Source organism: Ambystoma mexicanum, chromosome 10 (assembly GCF_040938575.1).
Source record: "Ambystoma mexicanum isolate Mex_15411 chromosome 10, UKY_AmexF1_1, whole genome shotgun sequence".
NCBI classification, from domain to species: domain Eukaryota; kingdom Metazoa; phylum Chordata; class Amphibia; order Caudata; family Ambystomatidae; genus Ambystoma; species Ambystoma mexicanum.
Genome location: NC_090932.1, coordinates 238,390,639 through 238,404,102, shown reverse-complemented (window position 1 = coordinate 238,404,102; position 13,464 = coordinate 238,390,639). Strand labels below are relative to the sequence as shown.

The following is a 13,464-nucleotide window of genomic DNA, read 5'->3' as shown; positions in this document are numbered from 1 at the left end:
TTTTCTAGAATCACATAGAGACAATACCTAGGCCCAATGAATGACTTAAATGAGGAACTGTGAGCTTTCCTACCCAAACTGCACACAGACTTGTGTTTCTGCCAGCACAAAAAGGTGTTTCTGGTTGATATTTGCGTCTTGCATTGGGAACATAGACACAGTGGGTTCTTGTCTGCTTGTTTTGTTAATGAGCTTTTTGTATGGGAAGGGATCATGTTTTGCTGCATGTAATTAAAAAGTTTCACAATGTGCATCAGTGCACTTGCCTGTGCTGTGGATCTAGAGAGCAGACACAGAGGTGCAGTGAGAAGCTGTCTGCTTGGCTTGGAAATAAAAATCCCCAATGCATGGTAAAAGTGGGCTACAGACATTGATTTCATTTAAAAACATTCAGACTTTTATTTATGTTATCTACATATCTACCTCTATGCTAGCTCTAATATGTGGGCGACCGTGTCAAATATTAATTTATATGCACAATCAGTATGAATCACTTCCAGCGTGAGGGTTATGAAGTCACAGCAAGTGAAGATAAAAGTACAGGGAATTTCATTGCCACCGAGCAAATGTACTGACTCTGAGTTATTCAACTGCCTTTACAGCTAGTGAATAATCCCCGTCATGGAAGCATGTGTATTCTTCCCAAATGAGATATTCAATTAAAGCTTTCAGTAAGGAATTATGTTCTTTAACATTGCCGTTGCTTTGTGCAGCTGATTATACCCCCTGTTATCAAATGTTCCTGAGCGAGTTGCCTTAGAAGGTTTAGCCTAAGGGTTTGAAATCTATGAACTCAGGGATGCTACCCTGCAGAGGTTCACTGTGATGTGGCTCTGTAAAGAAACAACTTAGTAGTCGAGTGGGATACCTTTCATCAAGCATTACAAGATGAAATATTGTCATAAAATTGTATCCTAAGGACCAAATGGCCACTAAAGGTTGAAATGGACAAGTGGCAGGTGGCCACACCCCTTTATCATGCCCTGAACCGCTATACATGTGATTGAACCCCCATAAATGTAATGACCCCCAAAAAATGTTGAATACGTTTTATGTAAATCTGATATACATTTGATAAGAATCCCGATGAATTTGATATAGATTTGACTGAACCCCTAAACATTTAATGAACTCAAGAAATGTGATATAAAAGGATCGGGCTATGCTGGGTTTCGCTGCACTTAATGAGTGTTGCTAGTGTAAGATAGACTGCTGCTCTTAGTCTGGGCCTAAAGGCATACCGTTATCTCATAGTAAGCATATGTGACCAGCTGACACATATGATTGGCACTAGTTCGCACTATACCTGGTAGTAAGTTAGATATGTTGATAAGTCCAATAGTTATGATTAAGATCAATACAAGTTGTTAGTTTAATTGAGCCAATAATGTCTCTTTATTAGTTTACGTGTCACTTGGCACATGCCCAATTTCCCAAAACATGTTTCGAGCGTGCCTCCGTCTTTCTCAAGGCTGGGCTATTTGTATACAGTTTTTGTCACACATTTCCTGAGCAATACATCCTTTGCATTTAACAAACAATATTCAATGATGCATGATGTTTAAAAGTTGTCACACAATGCAATTACAATCAGCAAATTAAAAAAAAGGATTTTTTAAAACAAAATTCTCCATGAAGCAAGTACAAAGAAAGAGGGGACGTAAAGGATTGGCAAGGGGAGGAATAGAAAGGCAGGGGTGATATGGTCATGTATATATTGCGAATACAGGTTTAGCACCATCAGCATGTGATTCACAGTTCTTGCATATATTGTGGGCGCAATCATGAAATTGTTTTACAATTTAAATGCTGGCGGATATTGTGGGTGCAGCATCATAAAAGCATTTTCAAATGCTGTGTGTACTATAGCTGACCTGCTATCTGTTTGCTTTTTTCCATAGGTTAACCAGCAAAACAGATTGTGACTTCTTACAGAATTTTTCTCACAAATGATAGTGTAACATTCACTATTTCATTCGATTTTACAAATGTTCAGTGTGAGACCCCGAGCTTGGTCACATATGCTAATTCAAGTGAATATGAATGCCCCTCCATTGAACATGTTCACCCCCTGCCACTAACCTTGAATCAGATAAAATACCAGTGCCCGCAGGACCCGTGCACCAACACCCCGACCAGCTTCAAATTGTGCCTTTGCCACTGTTCTGAGGGAGGGGCCTATATCTGTGCTTCTCCTCATGTACTCCAATGGCTGAAATTATTGTAGATCGTGTACAAAAGTGCTTAACTCTCTTATTTTATTGAATCAAAGTTAATTTACACAATTAATATACCAGTGTGGTAAGCTGGGAGAAAACAGGCTTCGTGGATGGATAATGGGTTGAAACAAAATGTCTCTGCGAGGTTTGAGGCTTCCTCTTTTTTTCTAAGGGGGTGGAGGGAATGAGCTTAAGAGAGGGAAATGTAACTTACTCAAGCTGTGACTTGCAAGGAATGAGGGCACTGCCTTCAGCCACCTGTTATTTTGCTACCAGTTTACTCAGCTCTCAGTACTCTCTACAGCCTCCCTCACCTGTCTCTTTTTCTTCTCTCTCTCTGACTCCCTTCCTCTCCCTCTCTCTCTCTCTCTTTCTCTCTCTCTCCTATTGCTGTCCCTCTTTCATTCTCACATCTTCACTCTCCCCCCACTGCATCAGCCCATTTTTCTTTTTTTCTCTTGCTCCACATAATCTGTTTCTTTATGCTTTCCCTCCACTCCAAATCTCCTTTTCAGCTTCCTTCCTCTCTTGACTGCTTCATCCTCCACCGCCCTCTCATAAATTGCCATTTGTGGGGCATTCGAGAAAATGGTTGGCATATGATGGCAGCAAATTGACATATGAGGCTACCCATTACCTACTGTAGGGGCCTGCCACCTTTGCTTAGCCTGATGTTTTGGACTAAATCGCCCATCAACCTTACACAACATAGTCAATTGTGAGGGATCATAGGAGCAATAGCCCACGACAGACACCAGATTAGCCACAGACTGCAGACCACTGATGGTAAAAATGGCATGCATGTAACTAAGTGGAATTTTGTTGGCATTTGAGGCTGTATTTGACATGTGATTGTGCAATTCGGAATGAGGCTGCACATTACATGTAGTAGTAACATTCCATTTGCATGAGGTGTTCATTGTCATCTGAGGCTGGCCATCACCCGTGGTACAGATACCACGCATTTAAGGAACTAAGTGGTGTTTAGGGATCATTTGAGGCTTCTCTTGGCACATGATGGAATCAATTGCAAGCAAAGCTGCACATATGGGGCCTCATCACGAGTTGGGCGGTATCCCGGCAGCAAATGTGCCGGAATTCCGCCCAACGCTATTAGTGTTGCCAAAATTTAGTCTGCCGCAATTAGCGCCGGATCTCGAATTCCCGTGGCACTGTTAATCCCCATTTGCTTCAAGTCCATAGGACTCTATGGGGCTTTTCTGCGCTATTGCTGCCGGACATTTTTACCGCTCCGCCCAACCCCTGATGAGGCCATTGGTATATTATACATGCACAAAAGGCATTGAACGCTATTACTTGGGCATTGAGGCTACATTGCACAAATGATGGCAGCATTTAGATATGAGAGGCTCGCCCCTACAAAGGTGACCATACCAGGTGCATGGGGCCTTAACTGACACTGAGTGGTATTAATAGACATTGGACGACTTGGCATTTGAAAGTAGAAACTGGACATATAAAGCTGCAACTTACCTATTTCGACAGTACTTGGCTATAAGGCAATAATACACATGGTGGCAGTAACCTCGAATAGAGTGTACATTTGGTATACTGTATTATGGCAGCACCTGGGAATGTGGCTCTTTTCTTGGCATGATTACTAGCCATGACATGTGCAGCTATAATTGATATAAGGTGGTAGTAAATTGACATATTAGGCTAGAGCGGCATATGCATGGCAGTCCCCATGGACTATGTTGGTTCTACTGGGTCTAAGCCTGCTATAGCATAACACAATCTAAGGCAGCGCCTTAGTTAAAATGTGGTTGGTATCTAAAAGAGTATTATATCTGCTTTAGTACCAGTTTGGTATTTTATGAAGCTTATGTAATTTTTTTTATACATCTGTCAGGTGGTGTCATCGGGTGTTAATGTCATATGATATCATCAAGGTCAAAGATCATATGTCATCGGGTGTGTGAGGCCACTTCTACTACCCCTAGCATTTTGGTGAATTGGCGTCCCTGGTTTAGCCGGTCTCTCTCATTATCATCAAGCAACTACATATTCCATCTGATAAGTCTCAATTAATATAGATTGTTTCCCTGTCTAGACATGTCAAATAGGGCGGCTCTGTTAAATTCCTGCTAAACACGGCAAAGAATCAAATGTTTAATTCCTGCATTGCTTCCTCTGTCTCTTTCTCCATTCAATGTAAGCTCTCTGATCCCAGAATGGGGTTCCATTCTAAAATTCACAAAGCATCTGCAGCTCCTGCATAGATTGGGACAACGCACCCAGGTCTTGTACTGCGAGGCAAGGTCGCATGTTGGTAAATCTGTCATTTAGAAGCACAGACAGTTTAAATGGCTTTGGCCCAAACAGGCCCTCCTCTGCCTCCTTTCCTTTTCCTTAGTGGGGTCTTTCTAGGCTTTCTGATGACATGATCATGGACAGAAAATTCCCAGACTTCTCTTTATTCTCTCTCTCACCTTCTCTGTATAATGGAGATAACAGTGGAGAGCTATGAGCGGCGTCAACCCCATTCCATACTCTGTTTAATGCCCCTGTCCGTCTCTGATCCTCCCAATACTGTTGGGTGGGGAGCATGATGCTGCCAAGGGCTCAGAATCACCTAGGGCAGCTCTGTCCCAATATTGGGCAGCCTCGCCCCACAATGAAGAGTCATGCTCTGCTACAGTGGCATGTGTTGGGGACCCCCTGTCTCAAGCTATCCCCTGATCACATAGCTGCTCAGTCCTCGAAAGTATAACAACCTGGGCTACACTAGGACCACGATACAGAGAACACACCTCTATTTACCACCTTCGATGTACTGCTCTATTCATCCTTAGTAGGGTAGGCAGCTCCTCTCTGTGCCTGCTTGGGCCTGCACTTTGTCCTTCGCTGTTTCCCCACCAATATGCTCCTGCATGTCTTCCTCATTCTCCTCCTTCATATGAGGATTCCATGCACTGCCTGCATAGGTCTGACACTGCTCCACTCTCCTTCCTCTTCCCGTCCTATCTAAATCATCTGACCCTCTTCATTACAACACCCAACCTACACCCCTCCCAACCCCATTTACCCTTCTTGTCTATTTCATGAAGCATCCCATTTTCTGTCACCACCTCCTACTCCCACAATAAATTCACACTGGTACTCAGGAAGGAATCGTACCATTACTGCGACAATAATATGTCGCCTGGTATGAAACTGCGCCTTTGCACAGTAAAAGAATGCAGACCCCCATTACTGCGACTAAGGGAAGCAGGGATTGCTGGGTGTGTCCTGTTCCTCTTAGGTGTGGTAATGGGGATCGGGAGTCGCAGGGGTGTCCCCCACTTCCGTTAAATGGAGAGCAGGGGACAAGAACGTTTTAAGAAAAGAAAAAAAGAAAAAAGGGACCCTGCAGCACCAGCGCTGACTCGTGTAAGTGGGTGGAAACTGATGCAAGGATTGAGGGAAGTCGGCGGCACACTTCCGTGTGTGCCACTGTTAAGGTAAGTGGCCGGGGGGGAGGCAGGATAGGGGGATGCGAACCACAGTGATCTATCTGATCACTGTGCTGTAATGTAATGGTCGTCGACATTTTCGCCAGCGGAATTACGGGTGGCGCAGCAATGGTATAGATTCCTCAGGAATGCATAATGTCTCTGTAACAAAGCCTCCATTATAATGGACCACTTTGACTACCACTCCTTCATCTGACACTTATACTCTTGCAAACTTGCACATTGACTTTGCTACTTTTCACAATCCTCTTACCTATCTAAGCAATGCAATGGTTTGTAGCTCATAATTAACAATGGCAAACACATTTGATCCTCCTAACCCTCTCAGTCTTTCCTTCCTCCTTTTTCATCTACACCGCTGTTCAACTTGCTGCACCAATCCCTCTTTCCATTGTCCTCTTATGCCCGCCCCCCAGAATCCTCAAGCACATCTTCCATGATCTTGACCTCCTCCTCAAAACCCCCTTCCTGTTTTTCTCCCAACATGGAGGAGGACTGAACGAACAGCATTGGATGCTGCAGACCAGCTTTTGGGTGTGTCTGGAGCTTTGGGCATGGTCTGGTGTGGCCAGCTATGTAAGCCACACCCAGGCCAGTTATCCTCGCTTTGCGTTATTCTGCTTGACAGCGTGACGTTCACCGGTACCAGCTCCTGCAAGAAGAAACGTTATTCCAAGGTCCCGACCAGCGTTTCTGCATACTTACCTGTGGATCAATCCTGCAAATGATCTTGAAACAGCAAGTCTTCCGATACAGCTCCAGTCTGGGAAATTCACCGCAACCTATGGAAACAAGAAAGAAAGGACAGTAAGTGCCACGCACATGCAAAGTAGCGCGCAACAAGCCTGGAACATCACGTGCATACAAGTCAGCACCACAAAAGCACGAACGCCATTACCAACAAGAAAGGCATCAGAAAAGGAACAGAAGCAGTGCGCAATGAAAGAAAGCATAAAAAACCACGCGCAAGAAGGAGGAAAGCACAGTCACCACGCGCAATACCGCAAGGCAAAATCCTAAGGAAAGAAGGAGAACGACACAGAAAAGAGACAATACAGTCAAGGAAAAGCGTGTTCAGTGCAGAAGCATTAACAATAACTCACATTAGAAGGAGTAGCGTGCACAACACAGAAGCACCTATTGATACTGTGGCAAGGAATAGGTGGGATTACTGCCACGTTGCCTTGAAAGCAAACCATGCTGCAGCAGGTCTGGGCTGGAGTCAAGTCTACAACCAGTGAGGTAACTGGATTTCTACATGTGCCCCTTCTTGAAGAAGAGGAAGGATGGAGAGCGCCCTTATTCTATAACGAAGGTGAGCGCAGTCCCTAGGGTTTTGGGTCCCAAGGAGGGTGTGGGGGACCTGTTTACACTGTTTCCTAACCCTGCTGTTCCTACCACAGGGCAATTCCCGCGCAGCAACCGCAGTCCTAGGAGGTCCCTGTCGAGTTCCTTGACGGAAGAGGTTCCAGGTGCTCCTGCAGAGCTAAGGTGAGCGCAACAGCACCACAAGCATTAAATGACCTTCAACTCCTGACTGGCTCCTACCACTCTCTTCTGTTCAAACTTTCACTTTCCTCTGGAATCTTCCCACCCTGTATCAAGGCTGCCACCATCATGCCCATTTTTAACAAATCTATAGTGACCCAAAACTTTGAGCTATTCGCCCATCTCTCTCCTTACTCACTATTCCAACGTTCACAAACATGCAGTCAACAACCATAACTGACTGGACGAACAATGGATCAGTGATAAAGGCAGCTTTTGGTACCGAGGGGCTTGAGGGATACAGAAGGTGCACAAAGATTATAAACGATTCAAGGTTAGTGCAGGCTGTTGTTTTTTTGCATTGGCAGTGTAATGCGTGCCCCCAAATTAGTGCTGTAAAAGAGCCTGAATCAATGTAGTGTTTTCCCCACAAGAAAATGTTTAAAATAATGGGGTGGATTGGTGCATTTTACCATTGTTCTTGAGAAAAACATGGTAAAAAACATACAATGTACAATCGGTCTCATAGGCTAAGACATAAAGAAACACAATAGTTGCATGCCAGGTCACTAACAGTACACAAGAGCATTGATATTGATATCGATATTTTATTTCTATCGCGCTCGTACACAAGTGTTTCAGAGCGCGACAAGGCAAGGGAGGGGAACAGGGGAGAACAAAATAGCGCTCTTACTAGGCCCAGTGACATTGAGAACGCGCAAGTGCATGGTAGAGAGGGAGGGGAAAAGTGCATGGAAGGGAGAGAAGTGGAAAGTGCGAAGCAGAGGAGAAACAGATAAATAACAATAAATAAATAATATAGGCAACAAACAGTGGTAGTTCGGCCAGCAATCTGCAAGTTCTAGGTTTAAGGCAGCAGACAAGGTAGGTCTGATAAGTGCAGGAAGAAAAAGTGGGGGGCTGTATGGGTACAGATACAGACCCCAGTGCAAGGGGTAGCCCAGAGGTAGTGCGGGAGGTTGGCGGGGTGAGGCTGTACCTGTCCCCGGAGGACAGAGGGTGGCAAGGTGCACGGTGCCAAGAGAGAACAGATCAGCAGGGGAGAGGGGGAGCGAAGGCAGAAGAAAAGAGGATGGTCTTGAGGTGCTTCCGGAACCGGAGATGATTCTCCTCAAGTTTTAGAGTGGCAGGGAGGCTGTTCCAGAGGGAGGCCCCAGCCGAAGACAGAGATCTACCCCCAGCTCGTTTCTTTGAAAAACGACTGACCCTGGGGGAGTTAGAGGTAGAGGAGCAAAGAGCTTGAAAGGGGAGGTATTTGCGGAGGGATAGCTGAAGGTATTTTGGACCCAGGCCCCAGAAAGCCTTGTGGACAATGCAGAGGGTTTTGATTTTAATCCTTGCATCCACTGGGAGACAATGGAGAGATTTCAGAGCTGGAGAGATACGATTCCAGGGCTTGAGGCTAAGGACAAGTCTCGCAGTCCTGTTCTGGCTTAGTTGCAGAGGGCGGAGAGTAGAGGCAGGTAGATTTAGAAAGAGGCTGTTACAATAGTCCAACAAAGAGAGAACCAGAGCTTGGGATACCATGATCTTCTGGGGGAAGGAGAGGAAAGGCAGAGCACCTCTGAGGAGGTGCAGTAGGAAATTGGGCTACATTATGTCTGTGCCCAAATATATGTCGCTGTAAAACACTTTCATTATAGTGCCCACAATCCATGGCAGCACATCCACTGTAAAGCCTATGTTCATGTTGCCTAGTTTCACAGTATATGTCTGCATGGGCCTGCAAAACACTTGTCATGTTGCCCGTTCCCTGAAATATTCCAGCCTTGCCACTGTGATACCAATTAATGATGGGGCTCACAACATTTTCCAGCTCGGCCAATGTTAAGCGCGTCTTCCTGATGCCTCGGTTTGCATTAGATGTCAGCATGGCCCTGTACAACATTTCGTCATGCTTCCTATGCCCAAATTAAGGCCAATATAATGACTGTAAAACACTTTCATGTTGGTGAACGTGCTATGACCAGCAGTATGCCAGAAAATGGAAAATGAAAACTGCAAATTGATTGTATGCCTATGCGTGGTCCTGATACAAAATGCATTTTGGCAAGACCTGGCTTCCTTGTCATGCTAGTAAAGCACTTTAGAGTGGATTGCAACCTGGTCTTTGCTCGTCTATACACAGAGGCACCTCAGGTAATGAGATCGGCTCTCCTATTACAGCTCTTGCTTTACCAGCAAAACAAGGGATAAGTGATTAAACTTGGATGAGACCCAGATCGTTCATTTGGCCGATGAGGTCTTGATGAAAAGTAAATGAACTGCTGAGCCTAAACGCTGCTCCCCAGGTGATGACAGCACAGATCAGCTATGGACTAACACCGCTGCAGCTCATCTCTGTTCCCGCTCAAACCCATGTAACTAGAAAAGGAGCATACACAAGACCCATCTGGACGCTATTAAAAACCGATTTCTCTTTTCGAATATTGTAAATGGCTTCCTATGAAGAAATTAGCCACTATTTCCATTTCCAAATTCAGTATCCACCTGCTGTGATGTTATGGAATCTGTGGATTATGGAAGTCACAAACAACTGTTATGCATTCACAGCGGCGGGATGCAGAAATGTTTCTTTCATGTATATCTTTTTTTCTTTTTTAAGGAAACTGGAGAGAGGTGACTTGAAACTTGACACTTCACTACAAGTTTGGCAGCATTTCCTCTAGAAATACCTCCAACCCTTTTTACTATTTCTGCCACTCCCAATCACAGACAATCCCCCTGATTGCGAGCTGTGGAAAGGCAGTGTTGAATCCTATTCCTGGTGTCTATAGAAATCTATTGTAATTTTGAGGATTTACTGCTGGTGGAAATTCGCTGTCAGTAAATTCTCAGTTTTGTGGCTGTAAAGCAATGGCTGGTGGTATTTCCTACGCTTTACCCCCAAATTCAGAATCAGCCGGTGTGGAAAATTAGTGGTACAGTCATAGTAATTGAATGACAACAATTTCACCATCGTTTCCCGCACCATCAAACTCACAATGAGCCACTTGGTGGCTTTTATGCTGTATATGCACCACACTTAGATGGAATTGTGACGAATAGCATCTGCCACACTTAGTTGGAGCTGTGAAAGATAGCATGCACCACACTTGAATGTAACTGTGAATGTTAGCATGTCCCACACTTAGACAGAACTGTGAATGTTAGCATGTACCACTCCTAGATAGAATTGTGAAGGATAGCATGCGCCACACCTAGAATTGTGAAGGATAGCATGTGCCCCACTTGGATGGAATTGTGAAGATAGCACGTGCCACACTTAGATGGAATTGTGAAAGATCGCATGTGCCACACTTAATTGGAACTGTGAAAGATAGAATGTGCCATACTTGGCTGGAACTGTGAATGTTAACATGTACCACTCTTAGATGGAATAATGAAGGATAGCATGTGCCACTCCTAGATGGAATTGTGAAGGATAGAACGTGCCACAGTTGGCTGGAACTGTGATTGTTAGCATGCACCACTCTTAGATTGAATTGTGAAGGGTAGCATGTGCCACTCCTACATGGAATTGTGTAGGATAGCATGTACAACACTTAGACGGAACTGTTAATGTTAGTGTGTACCTCTCTTAGATGGAATTATGAAGAATAGCATGTGCCACTCCTACATGGAATTGTGAAGGATAGCATGTACAACACTTAGACGGAACTGTGAATGTTAGCGTGCGCCTCTCTTAGATGGAATTGTGAAGGATAGCATGCACCACACTTAGATGGAATTGTGAAGAATAGCATCTGCCACACTTAGTTGGAACTTTGAAAGATAGCATGCGCCACACTTAGATAGAATTGTGAAGGATAGCATGTGCCACACTTAGATAGAATTGTGAAAGATAGCATGTGCCACACTTAGATAGACTTGTGAAGGATAGCACATGCCACACTTAGTTGGAACTATGAAAGATAGCACACGCCACACTTGGCTGGAACTGTGAATGTTAGCATGTACCACTCTTGGATGAAATTGTAAAGGATAGCATGCGCCACTCCTAGATGGAATTGTGAAGGATAGCATGTGCCACACTTGGCTGGAACTGTGAATGTTAGCATGTACCACTCTTAGATGGAATTGTGAAGGATATCATGTGGCACACTTAGTTAGAACTGTGAAAGATAGCATGTGCCACGCTTAGATGGAATTATGAAGGATAGCATGTGCCTCACTTAACTGAAACTATGAAAGATAGCATGTTCCATCCACTCATCTCCTATATATGCTATGTACCTGTATCCCCATGTTATCTGTATCACATGTTTACCCCTATCCATCCTGTCGCTTTATATACATATGCCGCTATTTACGCCCCTCTGTCCTGCTCTCGTACCTGGCCGCAGGCGCTTTACTGATAACCACCATATCACACTACTACGCTTACTCTCTCCTATACACCATCACTCAACTAGAACACAGCTAAACCATGACAAATTCGGGCTAGTTGTTCTCATACTAGCATGACCCCACGAACACCTCATCATCCTAATAAAACACAGCTAGCTGAGCACATTCCGGCTAGCTTAGGCATCTCCTCAGGCCTAACGCAGCCAGAACTCAGTCTGGATGTTCACCCTCCAGACTGAACACATCCAACTGATTTCCTCAGCACCACACCTACCGCTAAAAAGCAGCTTTCATGCAACAACCACACCAGCTGCACACATATCCAGTGCACCCACGCACCATACAACACTCTCTTTGAGGTCATACCAATGACATATAAGGCGCTATATAAATGCCAAGTAACATAACATAAGATAACATATATAGTGTCTCATGCCTCCACTCTACACCACCTCCAAAGGTGGCCCATACGAGACGATGCAGAGGTAGGGAAGGGGTGCAGGGACCCATATATAATATACAATTATAGAGGAGTAGGGATTCAAGTCTTTTCTGCGTGGCTATTTTAAATGTTAGCATTTTCATTGTGGTCGCTTTTGGTGATTTTTCTTTAATTGGGTGTTCCTCCCAAAACCCCCATCTGACCCATCACCTCACACTGACACCCACCACCCCCTATTCCCGCACACCAGAAAGAAACAAAACGCTCATGTTTTTTAAAAAACGGCAAACGGCTAAGGTGGAAACACTACAGTGAAAAGGCCCATGTTTAAAATAGACATGCTGAAAACACAGTAAGCGATGGGCGCATTATAGTAAAGGGTGCCTTTCAACTCCAGGTTCCTGGTGACATCATTGCAGTATGTACAGCTTCTTTCTATAATGCCATGAGACCTGGCTCGCCACGAGATCCGGCTTGTGGATGCATCAGTTCCTAGTTTCCATGACACGCATTTACTGCGTGATAGAATGCGAACCGATCTTCAAACGTGAACTGTTGCAGTGGAGCTGTCAGCGGTGGGGCCTTATAATCATTCACTCTCGTTATATGTATATGTGAAAATATCCAATAAACATATCTTTAATATATAACATCTCCTTCAGTTTCCTCACCTCAATCACTACAAGTGGCGATGAGGATTAGTTCTGGCCCCACCGCCTTCTTAAAACCTTCTCGTCCCAGAGCGTCGGAGCGGCCCCTGCAGCTCCGCGGAATACGCTGCTGCCACTCCACTCAGCACCATCATCCAGCTCCTCCTCTTATGGAAACGGCGACAAAAAGGTACCTATGCGCTTGTTGCTCTGAAATATATGTGCGCAATCATTACAGTACCAGTCGAGTTAATCAGACCGACCGGATCGTGCCTGCTCATGCGCAGTTGCTCGCCGGAGGCCTGAAAAGATTTAAAGTGACACATACTATCGCGTTCACTGTAATTAAAGGGAGAATGCCTCCTCATGCACAGCTGCTCACCGGGAGTCTAAAAAAAAGGGAAAATAAAATAAAACGAATGCGTTCAATTAAATTAAAGGGACAAAGTAAAAAAAATAAATATATATATATATATTCAATGAATACTGCGACCAAATAGTGGACAATTAAGTGATAGTACACACTACTGTAAGTGTACCTGCAAGTCATTGTATGACCCATAATTCTCTTACTCACCAGTGACAATCATACTATCCAGCTTTCTAATAATAAGATGTCTCTCAATGGTGTACCCCACCCATGTTCTTCCTGCCAGAAGTTGGTGAGCCAGCAGTGCCATGGAGGAGGTGGATCAAGTCCTTTGAACACTATGCTGGTGTTGTATGTGGTCAAAATTGCAGTGTGGAAAAAAGGAAGTCACTATTATTACACTGTCTTGGCCCAGATGGGCAGGAGAAATGTGGAGATTTACCAGAAT

General features: G+C 44.5%; 1 protein-coding gene across 2 annotated transcripts in view; it reads right to left on the bottom strand.

The window, feature by feature from the left end:
* Positions 1–13,464, bottom strand: part of LOC138491315 (espin-like protein) — a 484,304-nt gene that overhangs the window by 250,994 nt on the left and 219,846 nt on the right. The window contains exons 1-2 of one of the 2 annotated variants that reach the window (XM_069617767.1): positions 12,668–12,821; positions 6,401–6,477 (exon numbers count right to left, since the gene is read on the bottom strand). The gene's annotated coding sequence lies outside the window, so the exon portion shown is untranslated. Of the gene's footprint in view, positions 1–6,400; positions 6,478–12,667; positions 12,822–13,464 lie in introns of those variants that run through there. The other variant, XM_069617768.1, reaches the window with a different exon arrangement.